This window comes from Mycteria americana, chromosome 2 (assembly GCF_035582795.1).
Source record: "Mycteria americana isolate JAX WOST 10 ecotype Jacksonville Zoo and Gardens chromosome 2, USCA_MyAme_1.0, whole genome shotgun sequence".
In the NCBI taxonomy this organism is placed as follows: domain Eukaryota; kingdom Metazoa; phylum Chordata; class Aves; order Ciconiiformes; family Ciconiidae; genus Mycteria; species Mycteria americana.
The window spans coordinates 100,361,019-100,377,603 of NC_134366.1; positions in this window are offsets into that span (position 1 = coordinate 100,361,019).

Genomic DNA, 16,585 nt, shown 5'->3' on the forward strand with positions numbered 1-16,585 from the left:
AGTAGAGCAGCTGACAGCTGCATGTAAGCCAATACATAACTTTCAAGTAATTTTTTAGCTTTTCATCCCACAGTGACCTTACTCAGCAAAACAACCTCTCTCATGCCCTGGAACATGCAACTTTAAGTCCCATCAGTTGAGATGAAGAAGAAAGCAATTCTCTCTTACAGTAATTTTCATGGGTATGATCACACATTAATCCTATCAGGTTATCAGTACACAAGCAAAGCTCATATTTTTCCTCTCTTAATTTAGACAATTCTTAACCTACCAGCACCCCACCTCCCAATCCTCTCAAAGTGTGAGAAGAAAAGGGGAGAAATAACAAATTTTAGAATAATAATTTAGCAATATAAGAAAATCTGCTTATGTTGCTATCATTTCCTTTGACTAATGTAATTTCATGCTGTTGCTACAGGCTTTGAGGAATTTCTCTCCAACCCATCTTCTTCTAGAAAACTGAAACCTAGCTAAATCACTTTTTTCCAAGGAAGTTAAAGTTCAGACTTGGCATCGGAGTAAAACTAATCATGATGTCAGTAAAATAAGTAACAATACATGTAATATGCAAAATGTTAAAAATCAAGAGCTTTTCTACTTTGAATAAACATTGAAAGATCACATTAGTACAGAAAACCTTCCCCACAAGTTCCACCCCCAGGTTATCATCTCACTCCCCACCTTCTCCTAATCCTTATAACATGCACTACAAACTAGACTACTATATATTATACCATTTTTCTGATAGTCACTCTCTGAGAAGTTGTTGCATGACTACTGTGCAATTTTTATTTTTACTCATTTGAGTCCAGGAAAAGCAGAGAATCTGACTTTGGCCTACAGCTTAAAGGAAATTTTTGAAGTACTATCCTTGCATTGGTGAAAAGGTGTGCCTCAAATAATTTCTAAAAATGTTGGTATTTTTATTTAGTTATATTTTAGTCATGTATATGTAACGTCCAACAATGAAAAATGTTTATTATTGTAAAACAAATATATTTTCAACAAGAAGCTGTGCAATCTGTCAGCTGCACTGAAATGGATTAGATTCACAGGTCAGTTATGCCTGAGCAATTATTTAAGAAGCTGTCCTTTTCTTGGCTGTTAATTACCACCACCCAGCTGAGATGCCACATCTGACTGCATGAACACTCCCTGTCATTTAAATTTAGTTTAGGCTAAAAAGGCTACCTAAACTCACCATTTAAAGCGGTTTGAAACTCTTGATTAAGGTTAATCTCATCAACTTCACAGTAAAACAGTCTAAAAGTGCTTACAAAGACAGGATAGGTGGTCACTGTTAATTAGGTAAGGAAAAATCATTCGGTTCTTATGTAACTGCAATAGCCTGATATATCCCACAATATACCATAATATGAACTCTACTGCAGCATCTGGCACTATGCATAGCTACATAAACACTGCTTGAAGACTGTTTGGCCTTCATAAATATAGTCAGTTTCTGGTTCTAATACATATGCACTAACATAACAGCCACAGAAGAACTCTCCAAGTTGAGACCTTAGACCAAGCCTACATATCAGTGTAAATATGTTTTAAGATATTTTAGATGAATCTGAAATAAGATAATTGAAATAAATAAGACATCTGAAATAGGACAATTCTATGATTCTATTCTATGATACTATGAATTCATTTGGAAAACTTCAGCCACACTACACGTATTCACAGCTCATGTTATATACCGGTTATTAACTCTTTCACTTGAAATAAAATGCATGTAAAAAGCCACACAAAAGAGCAAAGTTGTGTGATTCCTTTTTAAAAATATTAAAGTAAGACCTAAGTGCAGCTTGAGGTCAAATCATGGCTACCAAAGCTTTTATTAGTATTTCCTGTCATTACTAAGCTGATAGGAATAATTGTCTGCATTGCTAAAAAGGACTGAAGGAGTGCAATAAAACTGACATCCCAAAGATTGGGATCTTTAACAAGGACTATCCAACTTCATAACAGCAGCAGGAATCATTTATCTTATGCCAAATCTCAGAGGCTCTCAGTTCTACAGTGCCCATTCTGTGGTGGTACCCTTAATGAAAGAGATCCAGGATTGAAAGTGGGGAATAAGTTAAGCAGGCTTTTGGTGCAATATAGCAGCAAAACCAAATCAACACAGACTACGTTTATTATCCTTTTAAAAATGCAAAATTCTCCTGAGTTAACCAGCAAGTGCCTCCCAGGTTCAGTCACTGTGTAGTGCAGAATGGAGCACTACTTGAAGAACTTCCAGCTAGCCCCTATGGAGCTGAGTGTGGAGAATTGCATGCCTGAATCACAGCAAGTCTACACCTGATGTAATTAGCCCTGGACCTCATAAGTGCAGCCCTCAAATTAATGTGGCTGTTCAGACTCTATAGAAATCTGTGACTGAGCCAGCATTTCTTCCTAGTATGGTGATGCTTTACAGAGAGATCTACTTCATGGCTCAGCATCAGCTCAGAGACTTACAATGTGGCATGAGATGACTGTGCTGTGTAGATATACTAGAATGGCTGTCCTAGAAAAAAGAAACATTTTCAGAAGTAAAAATGAAAATTAACAATTCCATTTCTTTAAAAAAAGAAAAACAACAATAGCAAAAATCTTCAAGAGAAAATAAAGCATACGATGTAAATGGAAAACAGGCTACTTTTTTTGAGACTTTGTTTTCATTTTAGGTGGTTCCACAATGGTGTAATTCTAGTGACTTACCACTCTATAAAGGCAAAAGAAAGCTCTTGAGTAGATAGATGGTCCTGAACAAAATTCTCATAGCTGAATAATGCTGAACTTTGGGGAGTTTAATTCCATAGTTACCTCTTGGCAACCCCTCTGGGGCTTTAAAATATTGACTAGATTCCATTTCTACCTAAGCCTCTTCATAATTATATTTTTCTAAGGAAAATACATAGAGAATAAAGATGACAAGGGAGAAAAGGAATGCCACTCTGGGATATTTCCTAAAAGGAGAGTGCAGTGTCTGTGTAAATGAGAAAATAGTTGAAGAGATCTGTGGAGGTAAACAAGAGAAAGAAAAAGTGTGCTCAAAGGTGAAACAGAAAAGATATCTTGCCGGTAAAATTCATAAGTTATCTTTAATTTGCTTCAGGATAGTGGGGGAAACATGACAGGATGACAGCAATCTTTTTTCCTTTTTCCCTTCCTTTTTTCCCTTTTTTCCTATGAAAACATACTAGAACTAAGGTTTCGTGAGAAGACATCCTTGAAGAGAGTAAAGTAAGTCAAGAACGTTTTGAGGTCAGACAGTACTCCTCTGATATTTCAGAGAGGCTAGCTTCCCCATGTAGACAAGCATTAACTGTAGGTACAGCGGGCACCTGTATGGCACCGATTAGAAAACAACAGTACACTGATTTTTGTTTCTTTTAACATGTGCAACAAAAGGTGCATATTATAAAAGACTAGCTTTAAGCAACTGAGCAGTTCCAAATTGATAACAAACAAACCATACATTTCAAAAAAGCTGTACCTTCCCAAGATCAAGCAAAGAGCTAACTGTAAATCACAACAAAATCATTTTTTTAGTTAGCTTTGTAACTCCCTTGTGGTAAAAGGATGTAACAGATAACACTTCTTCTCACAGACAGACAAGGGAGGAACAAAGCTAGCCAACCCCAAAACAGGACTTTGGAGGAATTTCAGCAAAGTATCTAATAGTGAAATTGTGAAAAGCCTTCTACAGGCATGCAAAATCCCCTGGCACATGATGTCAGAGCTACTGCTTCTTTCTGAGCATACCAAGAAGGGTCTTAACAGTGGGAGTCTGAGAACCGAAATCACTCACAAGCTGCATCAAGATCTATCTGGATACACCTGAAGGGCTCAGATTAGCTGATGAGGTAGAGTAACTGGAGAAGAGTAAAGAGCAGGATTGCAAAGCAAAGGATTAACAAGACACCCAGAGGCCTGCATGGAAAAGGCTGGGGAGGGTGAAAAGCCAGATAGTTTGAGAAAGCGAAAGCCACACACTGAAAACAGACAGAAAGAGAGCACCACTGGCGCTCCACTTTCCATAGACCTGCTAGTCGGGAAGGGTGGGCTGGATGGGAAGGGTAATTACAAATAAGACATGGCAGCTAGCTTTATTACTACAAGTCAGATAAGCTTCATTAGTACTGCACTCAGGCAGGGTTAATTAGCTGTTCTAAGCATCCCAGCTCCACTATTTATTTCTGTATGGAACATCACCCATAGTGATTTGTTTATATGGGGAGCATGTGATCAGTCAGGGGAATAAACCAAGTCTTGCAAATCCTAGATTAGCATGATAAGCACTGGTACATCATCTAGAAGTGAAGCCCTACTCTCCTCACACCAGTGCACATGCCTTTTTCATTTTAATCTTCTACACTACCAAATGTGGCAAAGACTAACACTACCTTGTTTCTGACAGTTAAAAGCAGACCTGTAAGACACAAGAATGAAATAAACCACAGAAATCCAGTTCAAACCTCAACATATCTCACATTAATATTATGGCAACTCCATGTAAGCACCAGACTATAAAAATTCATTCTATCAGCATCATTGGGTACCTACAGCAATATTAATCACCCACCACCTGACTTCTGATTTAAAAAGATAGCTGCCATGTTCCTTCTCACCATGCAGCTCTGTTATAGCCTCTCCTCTGCCTCTCACTTCACCTTTATCAGCAGGTCATTCTCATCTGAGCTATTTAATGAAATTATTTTCTTGGCAGTGCTCTGACAAACAAGGATGTCAAGTACATTGCTGTGATTCAGGTCCTGCTTGACCAACCTGATCTGCTTCTATGACAAGGTGACGCACCTAGTGGATGAGGGAAAGGCTGTGGATGTTGTCTGTCTAGACTTCAGTAAAGCCTTCAACACGGTTTCCCACAGCATTCTCCTGGAGAAACTGGCTGCTCATGGCTTGGACAGGTGAACTCTTCTCTGGGTAAAGAACTGGCTGGATGGCCGGGCCCAAAGAGTGGTGGTGAATGGAGTTTACTCTAGTTGGCGGCCGGTCACAAGCGGTGTTCCCCAGGGCTCTGTGTTGGGGCCAGTCCTGTTTAATATCTTTATCAATGATCTGGACGAAGGGATCGAGTGCACCCTCAGTAAGTTTGCAGATGACACCAAGTTGGGTGGGAGTGTTGATCTGTTTGAGGGCAGGAAGGCACTACAGAGGGACCTGGACAGGCTGGATCGATGGGCCGAGGTCAGTTGTATGGGGTTCAACAAGGCTGAGTGCTGGGTCCTGCACTTGGGCCACAGCAACCCCATGCAACGCTACAGGCTTGGGGAAGAGTGGCTGGAAAGCTGCCTGGCAGAGAAGGACCTGGAGGTGTTGGTTGACAGACGGCTGAATATGAGCCAGCAGTGTGCCCAGGTGGCCAAGAAGGCCAATAGCATCCTGGCTTGTATCAAAAATAGCGTGGCCAGCAGGACTAGGGAAGTGATCGTGCCCCTGTACTTGGCACTGGTGAGGCCGCACCTCGAATATTGTGTTCAGTTTTGGGCCCCCCACTACAAGAGAGACATTGAGGGGCTGGAGCGTGTCCAAAGAAGGGCAATGAAGCTGGTGAAGGGTCTAGAGCAGAAGTCTGATGAGGAGCGGCTGAGGGAACTGGGGCTGTTTAGCCTGGAGAAAAGGAGGCTGAGGGGAGACCTTATCGCTCTCTACAACTACCTGAAAGGAGGTTGTAGCGAGGTGGGGGTCGGTCTCTTCTCCCAGCTGAGAAGTGATAGGATGAGAGGAAATGGCCTCAAGTTGCGCCAGGGGAGGTTTAGACTGGATATTAGGAAATTTTACTTCACTGAAAGGGTTATCAAGCATTGGAAGAGGCTGTCCAGGGAAGTGGTTGAGTCGCCATCCCTGGAGGTATTTAAAAGACATTTGGATGAGGTGCTTAGGGACATGGAATAGTGGTGGTCTTGGTAGTGTTAGGTTAACGGTTGGACTCGATGATCTTAAAGGTCTTTTCCAACCTATACGATTCCGTGATTCTGTGATAAGGTCCCCTTAAAGCACACCATGACCATGTTAATGTTGCATACTGTGCCCAAACCTACTGTGAGAGAAGAACCTACTGTGAGAGCCTTAACTTTCCTTTAAGTTTTAATTGTTCAAGACCCAAGTCCAAGCATTTGTCTCCCTAAATTAGCACTGCAGAAGGCTCCATTATTTCACTGCCAGAAGCATGCTAGCACAGCGAGATGAATTAAATGTTTAGCTCTTTCATTTATCCAAACAAATATTTTGGCTGTAGAAGACACTGTCAGCACGTTATATTGAAGACTCTTTTCAGTGTTAATTCTTGCCAAATACCAGCCAATAATTTCTTTTGAATTCCACATAACCTCTGAACACCTGTGACCCTGATCCCACTAACAACCACAGTAAACCCTTCTTTCCTTCCAGTTTAGTAGGTAGTGGGGCAGCAAAACAGTTGCACTATAATCAAGCTTGGTAACATTCACCACATTATCTTCTCTTCACCCATCACTCCTTAGCAAATTCACCACACTGGCCGCTTCTCCTTCAGTCAGACATTTCCCAAGACTGCTTACTGTCTGACATTATGTTATCCCACAACGCTGGAGCAATTCCGGCACGTAGGAGGGCAGCTGAAGAGCTACGTACACCACTTTCTGTTCAGACACAGAGCTTGTCCCATGCACTTCGGTTTCAACATGTGCATGCACCCTGTAGATTTTAGCGCCTGATATTTCCTGGTTAGTACTCTGAGAAGAGCCCCCAAGGTCTGGTTCTTCCCAGGACCTCCAGACATGCAGACTCTCTGATCCCATCTTAATTTCTGCTTTAAAGTATAGAGAACAGTGGCAGCAAATTTGTCTCATTTGTGTTTCCTGGCCTAAGACACATGTGCATATACACAATCACAATGCAACTCAGATTTTCCTTTTTACTCCTAAGGACGTCTTCACTTTTGTGTAAGCCTTCGATTCCTCATTTCATTGTGATTTTAATCAAATAAATTATTCCTTCTTCAATGGTTGCAAGAGCAGTAACTAGACATGGGGAAAAAAATTTCTGAGAAAAAATTTCTATACCAAAAGATAAGATATGGTTTGTCAGAAATGAGCCTGGCCCAGTCTGTTACAAATGTAGTCACTATTTCCGATGTCCCAGCCTCCCAGACTTCAAGTTTTTCATGGCTGGGTTTTTTTTGTTGGTTTTTTTTTTAGGTTTGGTTGGGTTGTTTTTTTTTTTTTTGGGGGGGGGGTGGGCTTGGCAGGGAGGGAAGCTTCATTGTAACATTTCTTAAAATGAACATTTAACCTATTGTTTCAGAATGCTTTAAGACTAAATTTACATGCATTTATTCTTAAACATGCAAAACATAACAAAAGATTTTTGAATCCTATAAAATGTTTCTGTTCATCTAAAGTAATTTTGACTTTTGATGTTTTTGTGCTGCCAATGAAGTGAAAAAACTATTTCATATTACTGTAATTATAATACTCTCTCTAAAATGAGCTAGTCATTCTCAGCCCCCCTTCTCCCAAACTTGGATAAACAAAAATATATTCAAATTTCCTCAATGCCTACAAGTTTATACAAAAGCAATGATATACTGTATTTTTACATACAGCCTTCGATCACCTGCATATTATGTAAAACTCTCTTCCTATTTTACACCTACACGTTAGCTTATAGGTAAATTTCAAGGCAGTCTTGCAAACCTGATATGTCATCACTAAACTTCAGGCCGCCTCTTGTACTGTCTTCCCTAATCTAACCTGAAATCTCGGGAACTCCCCCCCCCTCTCCCCCCCCCCCCCCCTCCCCCGGCAAGATAAAGCAAAATGACTAATCTTATATCTGCAAAATAAGGTAGGAAAAATAATATATGTGAAAACTTAAGTTATCTATTTTGGTAAAAAAATATATATGCTACTTTTCCTGAATGATACTTGTTTTTATGAAAGACTTGCATACAATAAAAAGCAGCTTTTGTGTGGTAAATAACATTTTGAGTAAAATGTGAAAGGAGATTTTGTTGGGGTTTTTTTCTGTCCCTCCACTCCATAGATCATTGACCCATCCTCTCCTTCTATGTGTATTTGTATGTGAACACGAGCTATTCACAGACAAAAGGAAAGTGTATGCCTTTCAAATTACAGCAGGTTGTCATTTTTTCAACACATTACAGAACACACTGCTACTGAATAAAGCACAGTGAATTTTGACCTGGCACACTTATGTCAGCCTTACTCATTTCCTCTGAGAAAAAACTAAGTATTCTTGTAATCACATTGCTTTTGGGGATCAATTTTTCTGTCTCCCCGTCCCCTTTCCCCCTACTCCCCCCCATCCCCTCATCTGTTTGAGTTTCTTGGGATGGTGGAACCAGAACCTGACTTTGGGGTTTTTATTATTATTATTTTTATTGCATCCAGCGCCACTGATGGCAACAGATATATCTCCAGAAGCTTTGAATCAGAACAAGGTCCAGCTGGTACGATAGCACCTTTTCCGAAAACGTAATGTTGTGCCTGCTAAATGTCATCTCCAGTCCTTTTCCTGTCTGGATTCTTCCAACAGTTCTCTTGCCTCACTTTCCTTTCATGTGCCCATCCTCCTTCTAATATGAAGGACACAGCATCCTACAAAAGATTTTCAAATACTTGAAGTTAAATTCACTCAGAATTCTACCTTTTTAACCCTTCCTCCCATGCCCTCGTAACCTTATTGAACCATTTCTCTGAAAAACTTTTTAAAGACTCTCCCTTTTTACCTAAATGCCACAGAACAAATAGATGTATTTTTTTGTGCCCTTAGGAGCTATATTTGTACAATATTTTTCTCCTGGTCTTCAGATGAAGGGAGACTGGAGAGAGGGTAGCAGGAGAGGACTGCTTTTTTTGCTTGTCTTTCCTCCCCCTTTTCTCCACTTGTCCATCCCTCCTTTCTTTCTGCTCTACGCCTTCAATCACAGTCTGATGCTGGGAAGATGCCAGTGACGAAGAAAGTTTTTGTTAGGGGGTAAGAAGTAGTATTTTATATCTAGACTCAAACTGGTCAGGTGAACAGCAGTTTTCTCCATGCCCCGTGAGGCAAAGTTAAAATGGTCTGCCAGCAAAGTCTGTGGTCTGCTTTTACATCTAACAAGTGCTGTAAGACAGCAATCATGAACTAGTATAAACATTTTGCTTTGAAGCCTTTTCAATGTGGAAAACTCATAACACTTCAAAGTGACAGTTTCTCTCTTAAAAGAAAATGAGCAACAACTGGGTCGATATCCTAGAATTTGAAATAACTGCAGAGTTTCTAACCAAAAAACCCATTGCAGAAATGGTAGGAGATAATATAGTTTCAGTACATAGAAACCATGAAACACAGTATTTCTGAGTTACCACAGATATTTTAGCCAGAAATTCTCTGGCAAGCATTTACAAGTGTGCCAATGAAATAAACCTCTGAGATACAACAAATTCAAAAATATGCTGTCTCAGGTACAAGGGGTACACTGATGTCAGCTTATTTATAAACCTGATTTCCTTGCATAAGCTTTGGAGACCATGAATTCTCTATCTCAGCACACGTGCATGCATGCACACACTTGCTCTCCCTCTTATCACTTCGGAGCCTGTTAGCAAATTTCAATCAAATCAGATAATCCGCTGAGGTCCCTAAGATATGAAGTTCCCTCAAGTTTGACAAAATAAGGCAAGAAAAACCCTAACAGTTCTACCACTGAAGGAAAAGCTGAAGGTCATCCTTCTGGGACACCATGGAAAGATGTTACATGAATGTCTTGAGCAGTAACATCTCTGTCAGTGCTTGCCCCTTAAGCGATATCAGAAAACCCATCCTTATGAGGCTCAGAGATAAGCAGTCACCAGCCTTCATTAGCTTTGGTATTCATACTACTTCTTTTACTTGTTATAATAACAGCAAGTATGTGTATCTCTAAATACCATTGGAGTGTAGCCAACCTATGTGCTAAGGGCTATACAAATAGATAGAAAAGTATTTTTCCTGCCCTGCAGAGGTTGCCATTCCCCTCAGTGAGACTGGAGAAAAAACATAAAGAAACAAAATGAACCCACATGTCCTTGGGAGATACTCAGGTGTACCTTTCACAGAGACATTTGGGTGAGAATAGTGCTCAGATCCCCAGAGCCAGTCCAGAGGTGCATACAGAACAGGAGACTGCTTTAATTCCCTCCAGGCTGTGCACAATAACTGCTCTGCAGTGGGGTTAGCTGAAGTCTAATAAGCTTAGTAGCTGATACGGTGCTTGCACCTTATCAATAAGTATTTTTTATAACTCTAAGTCACCAGAAACCCCAGGAAAGAGGGTATCAATAACAGGCATATCACCATCATTTCTTTTCTTTTCCTTCTGTAAGTAAAGGCCAAGACACTCAAAGCAATCACAATGAATCTATACACTATAGCTATGTAATTATTGTGGAAGTTTTTCTAACTGAAGTTTTTCAGACTTTATTAGCTGAACTTGCAGACTATAAAAAGGGAATAAAAATAACGCAACCACACGCTGTAGACTGTATTGGAAGCCACAGATCACAGCAATACCTAGGATTTTATGTATACAAAGTTTTTGTTTCTCTTTTACTAGGTAAATCACACATGGACAGATGGGTTTGCATTTTCTATTTGTTTTGTTATGGAGTTTACACATTTCTTTACCCTATTACCTATTGGTGGCAATGTAACAAACATTCATAATTTTTATTTCTATAAAGATTTTCTATTAAAATGATGTGAATATAGGGAGAGGAAAAATAAAGCTAGCCCTAGATCCTCAGTTGACATAAACAGATACATCTCTGTATCTAAATCACCTAATGAAAATTTAGGTAATATATAATAGGTGAATTTGTTCTATAACACACAATGTTTTTATTTAAAATGAATAGGTACTGCATGTAAAGTGATAAAAGCCTAGTAAGACCATGTCTATGCAGCATTCAGAGTAGCTCTGTATTAGATAAACTTGCATTAGCAGAAATCGTTCTGCTTAGGGATGATTGTTTAAGTTATTAATATATACATATTGCTGTGACTAAATTGCCAAGTAATTTGTTCTAAGATAAATTAAACATACTGAGAGAAATCTTGGCCTTGCTAGAGTCAGTGGAAGTTTCTTCAACTGACTTTGATAGTCCAGAACTTGACCTTCAGTTAAGGATGATGATGTCTCAGTACCTCTGGATTTACAGAAGCAATATAAAGAAAATAATATAAATTGATACCAATGTCTTATGACCCAATCAGTGCTTATCCCTCTAAAATAAATCTGTATGTATGTTACATTAAGAATTAACTGATTACTGATCTACCACATTTACTATGCTTTGAAGCAAACAAACTAGTTTTAGACGTATTAACCTGTGCTAGAAGGTTAAATTGTTGCCTATGTGTTTTAGAGTTATTGGCATTTTATTCATATTCATCACGGAAAACTAGGACAGAAAAATGCTGCTTTCAATCAAGCCAATGCATCATAATTATTTCCTGATTGACAAGATGCCTGATTACAATTTATACTGCATCTTGCTAATTTATGAAAGATCCTTCAAAAGTGATTTTTTTTACCTTCCAGCGTCTAAGCATAGGTAGGTGATTCTAACCCTACCTTGTAGGTTTCTTCTGCCAGTGAAGTCCTAATTGGCTTTGGAATCTCTTTTTGTTGTTTGACAGTGTGGGTTTTTTTGTTAGTTGGTTGGTTTTTTTCCTGGTGTTTTGGGATTTTTTTTGTTTTTCTTCACAAAACCACTTTTTTTTCTTTTTTTCAGTGTGCAGTTAATGGAACACAAGAATACTAGTAAATTGGATCATTAGTAAAGAAATAAGAATACCTTCTTTCACCACAAAAAGTACTATTTTCTTAACACATTCTTTCAGAATTTCAGAATTACTTAGATTTGAAGATAAGGCAAAAGTTCTTGACCTATTCAATTCCAGTCTTTTGATTCAAATGCCAAAAATGACTGTTAAAATATTATTTAGAACAAGATGTAATAAATAAGGAAAGAACATCCAAACAGTAATACCCAGGAAACAGTAACAAAGTAGTTGAAAACAGCTGAAATGAAAAAATCAAACCTTCCTCTCTGTTCTCCAAGTGTCTTTTTATGTTCTCTTCTATTTCCGTTTGATATGGAAACATAATTGTGCATGCACTCACCATCACTTCAGTGAGACTGTGATTCTAACCTGAGGCTCCAGCCCAGAAAAGCATTCAGGTGTTTTGAGTCTCACCAAAATCAATGGTGGATTACTCACACACCTAAAAAGCATATGTTTCAGCTTCTGCCTGGATCAGCCACATAGTTTATACCCACCTAGAGGATGTAAATAGGTATCGAGAAGATAGGTAAAAATGTGAACAGTTGGAGCTGTCTTGCTCTCTTCTTGATAAGATCCTACTCTTAGATGCATATAAAACCTTGGTAAATTAAGCCATCTAAGACAAAATTTTCCATACCCAGATATCTGCCTCAATTCCCTCTCCTATCACAGCATACCCACATAATGACTGTGACTCAAGATGAAACCCAGCAAAGTACTGTTTTCTCCCCCTATCTCAATGCCTTGATTTCCATGCAAAGGAAAAGGGATATACAAAAGTCAGAAGAACAGAAGAGACATCACTTTCAAAGAGTCCCTCAGTCTCCAGTTTCCCTGAAGCACACCATGGCACATTGCAGAAGACAGTCCAGATGCAAACAGATCTTGTTCTGTCCAGCTCTCAGAATGACTTAGTTTGCTAAATGTGGGCACTTCACACTCTGCAAGGGAGACTTGATTTTAGAATGGGCACTCATCCTCCTCTCAAAGAGGCACATGATCCTACAAAAGTCTGTCCTAGCTACCAACCACTGAAACTTTTTATATCCGTATGCACAGTACAACATTTTGAATCTGTAATGAGACCCTATGTCAGTCAGAGCTGTAAAGTAAGCCTACCTAGAACTTTTTTTTACAGTTATTTCCTCATGGATAACCAAAAAATATTAGAATGTAAACCATAATACTGGCAAACTGAGGTTTTAAAGAGAGAGACTTCGAGGCAACATGGTGAGAGAGAATATGGGGAAGTGAGGCAGGTTTAAAATCAGTTCTCCCTGGGACCAGTATGTCTTTGCAGCTGAGCACTTGTTTCTAAGCTTTGCTTCAGTAAAATCTGTGATTTCCTGCAGGGCAAACAACTTTGCTCATTTTCTGGAGAGCATCCAAGATTGTTGTAGGCAGAAAAGCTCCCAAGAAACAGAAGGTGTCACAATAGAAGCACGTAGAAAACATACAGAGGGGAATCATTGCACAGAGGTAGAAGCAGAGGGCCAGACATTAGAAGATGAGGGACAGGGAGCTCCCTAGGAGCCAGAGGATATTGTGCAATCTTCTTCCCACCAGCCATTTCAGGACAATGTGATCTCTCTTCTCTTGAAGTTATATAACATAGTAGTGAACATATAAAGAAAAACAAATACTACCCATCACAGGCTCCCTGGAAAGGTAGCAACCGTATGCATTGTGCATGTCCCTCAGTAAGTTTGCAGATGACACCAAATTGTGTGGGAGTGTTGATCTGCTGAAGGGTAGGCAGGCTCTGCAGAGGGACCTGGACAGGCTGGATCGATGGGCCGAGGTCAATTGTATGAGGTTTAACAAGGCCAAGTGCAAGGTCCTTGCAGAATGTGTTCTCAGCAAAAGATGCAGAATTTTGGTTGTAGCTGTTTTAGAGTATGATGTGAGCTCAATCTTCCATGTTTCCTGGCCCACCTTCCAACTATTTCCCACAGCATTCTCCTGGAGAAACTGGCTGCTCATGGCTTGGACAGGTGAACTCTTCACTGGGTAAAGAACTGGCTGGACGGCCGGGCCCAAAGAGTGGTGGTGAATGGAGTTTACTCCAGTTGGCGGCTGGTCACAAGTGGTGTTCCCCAGGGCTCGATGTTGGGGCCAGTCCTGTTTAATATCTTTATCAATGATCTGGATGAAGGGATCAAGTACACCCTCAGTCAGTTTGCAGATGACACCAAGTTGGGCGGGAGTGTTGATTTGCTTGAGGGTAGGAAGGCTCTCCAGAGGGTCCTGGACAGGCTGGATCAATGGGCTGGGGCCAGTTGTATGAGGTTTAACAAGGCCAAGTGCAAGGTCCTGCACTTGGGCCACAGCAACTCCATGCAACGCTACAGGCTTGGGGAAGAGTGGCTGGAAAGCTGCCAGGCAGAAAAGGACCTGGGGGCGTTGGTCGACAGCTGCCTGAATATGAGCCAGCAGTGTGCCCAGGTGGCCAAGAAGGCCAATGGCATCCTGGCTTGTATGAAAAATAGCGTGGCCAGCAGGACTAGGGAAGTGATTGTGCCCCTGTACTTGGCACTGGTGAGGCCGCACCTCAAATACTGTGTTCAGTTTTGGGCCCCTCACTACAAGAGAGACATTGAGGAGCTGGAGTGTGTCCAGGGAAGGGCAACGAAGCTGGCGACGAGTCTAGAGCAGAAGTCTTATGAGGAGCGGCTGAGGGAACTGGGGCTGTTTAGCCTGGAGAAAAGGAGGCTGAGGGGAGACCTTATTGCTCTCTACAACTACCTGAAAGGAGGTTGTAGAAAGGTGGGGGTCAGTCTCTTCTCCCAAGTAACAAGCGATAGGACGAGAGGAAATGGCCTCAAGTTGCACCAGGGGAGGTTTAGACTGGATATTAGGAAATTTTTCTTCACTGAAAGGGTTATCAAACATTGGAACAGGGTGCCCAGGGAAGTGGTTGAGTCGCCATCCCTGGTAGTATTTAAAAGGCGTTTGGATGTGGTGTGTAGGGCCATGGAATAGTGGTGGTCTTGGCAGTGTTAGGTTAACGGTTGGACTCGATGATCTTAAAGGTCTTTTCCAACCTATACAATTCTGTGATTCTGTGATAATAGACAATATGATGAAAATACTATATAAGGAAGCTGTATACAGAGCGCATGGATATTTGGTGTGGGAACCGGTGACACTGTTCCCACCAGTGAGCAATAAATAAGAGGTGGAGATGGAGAAAGATTTTATTGTTAAAAAGCATTTCCCAAAGAACAGGGAGTACAACCTGAGACTCTCAACTCACAACATTCCTACTTCAAATTGTCTTGCAAAATGTATGCTTCATCTGACTAGGTGAATAGCTTACCTTTACAGAGGATGACGACTTATTACAGCTGTGTGCCACATTTACTCCGTTAGCCCGAGTGGCTGATATCCAACTGTGCAACGAATTCAATGACTGACGTTGAGTATAATGTAGATCATTTGCAGAATTTCACTTGTTTGAAAATTATGTTCTAACTCTACTGTTTGTTTTCCTTGAAAACATTGGAAATTAAAGAACAAGATAGATGTAAAATCATACATCAAAGATATGCTACAGTTGCCTAGGCAAATATTCAGAAAAGGAAGGGAAGGTCAGACAAAATGTGGCCTATGTATAGCTTTAGCTCTGGTTCCTTAACATTTTACAAATTTCTTCAAGAGTAGACAGACATGTTAATGAATTCAGTGTATGTGAAAAACACAGTTTGAATAATGTAAGTGGGTAAGATATCATAGTCATATGTCAGAATTTTCTTCAAAGGCAGAATCTCTTTGTCAGCGGCAAATCAAATTCAGTATTTTGTCAGGAAAGCATTAGCATAAATATTTTTAATTTTCCTGTATTGGAATTAGCAACTAAAGTGAAAGGAAGAAAGTACTACGGTTTGTAAAGAGTCTTCATGAAACAATGCAGATTAAAGGAAGTTAAGTTTAGATTTGGGCTTACCAACAAAATCCAAAACTAATTAAAAGGAAGCTCAAAATCAGAATTCAAAACAGTAATAACTATGACATACATGGTATATTGATAATGTAGGTAGCTTTAAAGTGGCTTGTATAAATTATTCAGATTTGATTTACAAGAGTATTCAGAGATCTTACCAAAGCTCAGAAACTTATTGTGCAAAGCACTTGAGATAAAACTCAAGTTTGCTTAAAAATATATATTAAAAAACCCCATTTGTTTGAAAAGCTGCAGCATTTTATATTTGTTAAAGACAAAGTTTATTTCTCTTTAAAAAAAAATTAAAATTTCAAACTAACATTTTGTAAGAAAGTGTCAGTGCTCATTCACAAAATGTAGAGGAAATCTGCCCCGCTATAACCCCCCCCAAAACCCCAGAAATGTCAGAGGCCTTTTTGTCACTCACCATGCTCACTTTTAAAATAGAAAATTTAGTCAGAAAGCTATTTAGTTTTATGCCTTACACAAGCTTGGAGGAAATCCATCTCATACAAAAGCTGCAAGTCAAGAACTACCTTGATGGTTACCTTTTTTTCCACTCCCTTCCCCCCCTTTTTTTTTCATCTGTATGCATGAAGAGGTCAAGGGTTTTCCGTGGGACAAACTAAAACAGTGTAACAGCTTTCATTTAATAGAAGAATCAAGAACTAGGGTATGCAACTTTTAAACTCATGCACACTCTAAGCATTATTCAATTTTTAATGGCTAGACAGTTTTAAAACTCATTTAGCTTCACATTATACAGTATAAGCAAAAACCTATCAATTTCCCCTTATCTCTGTATAAAAT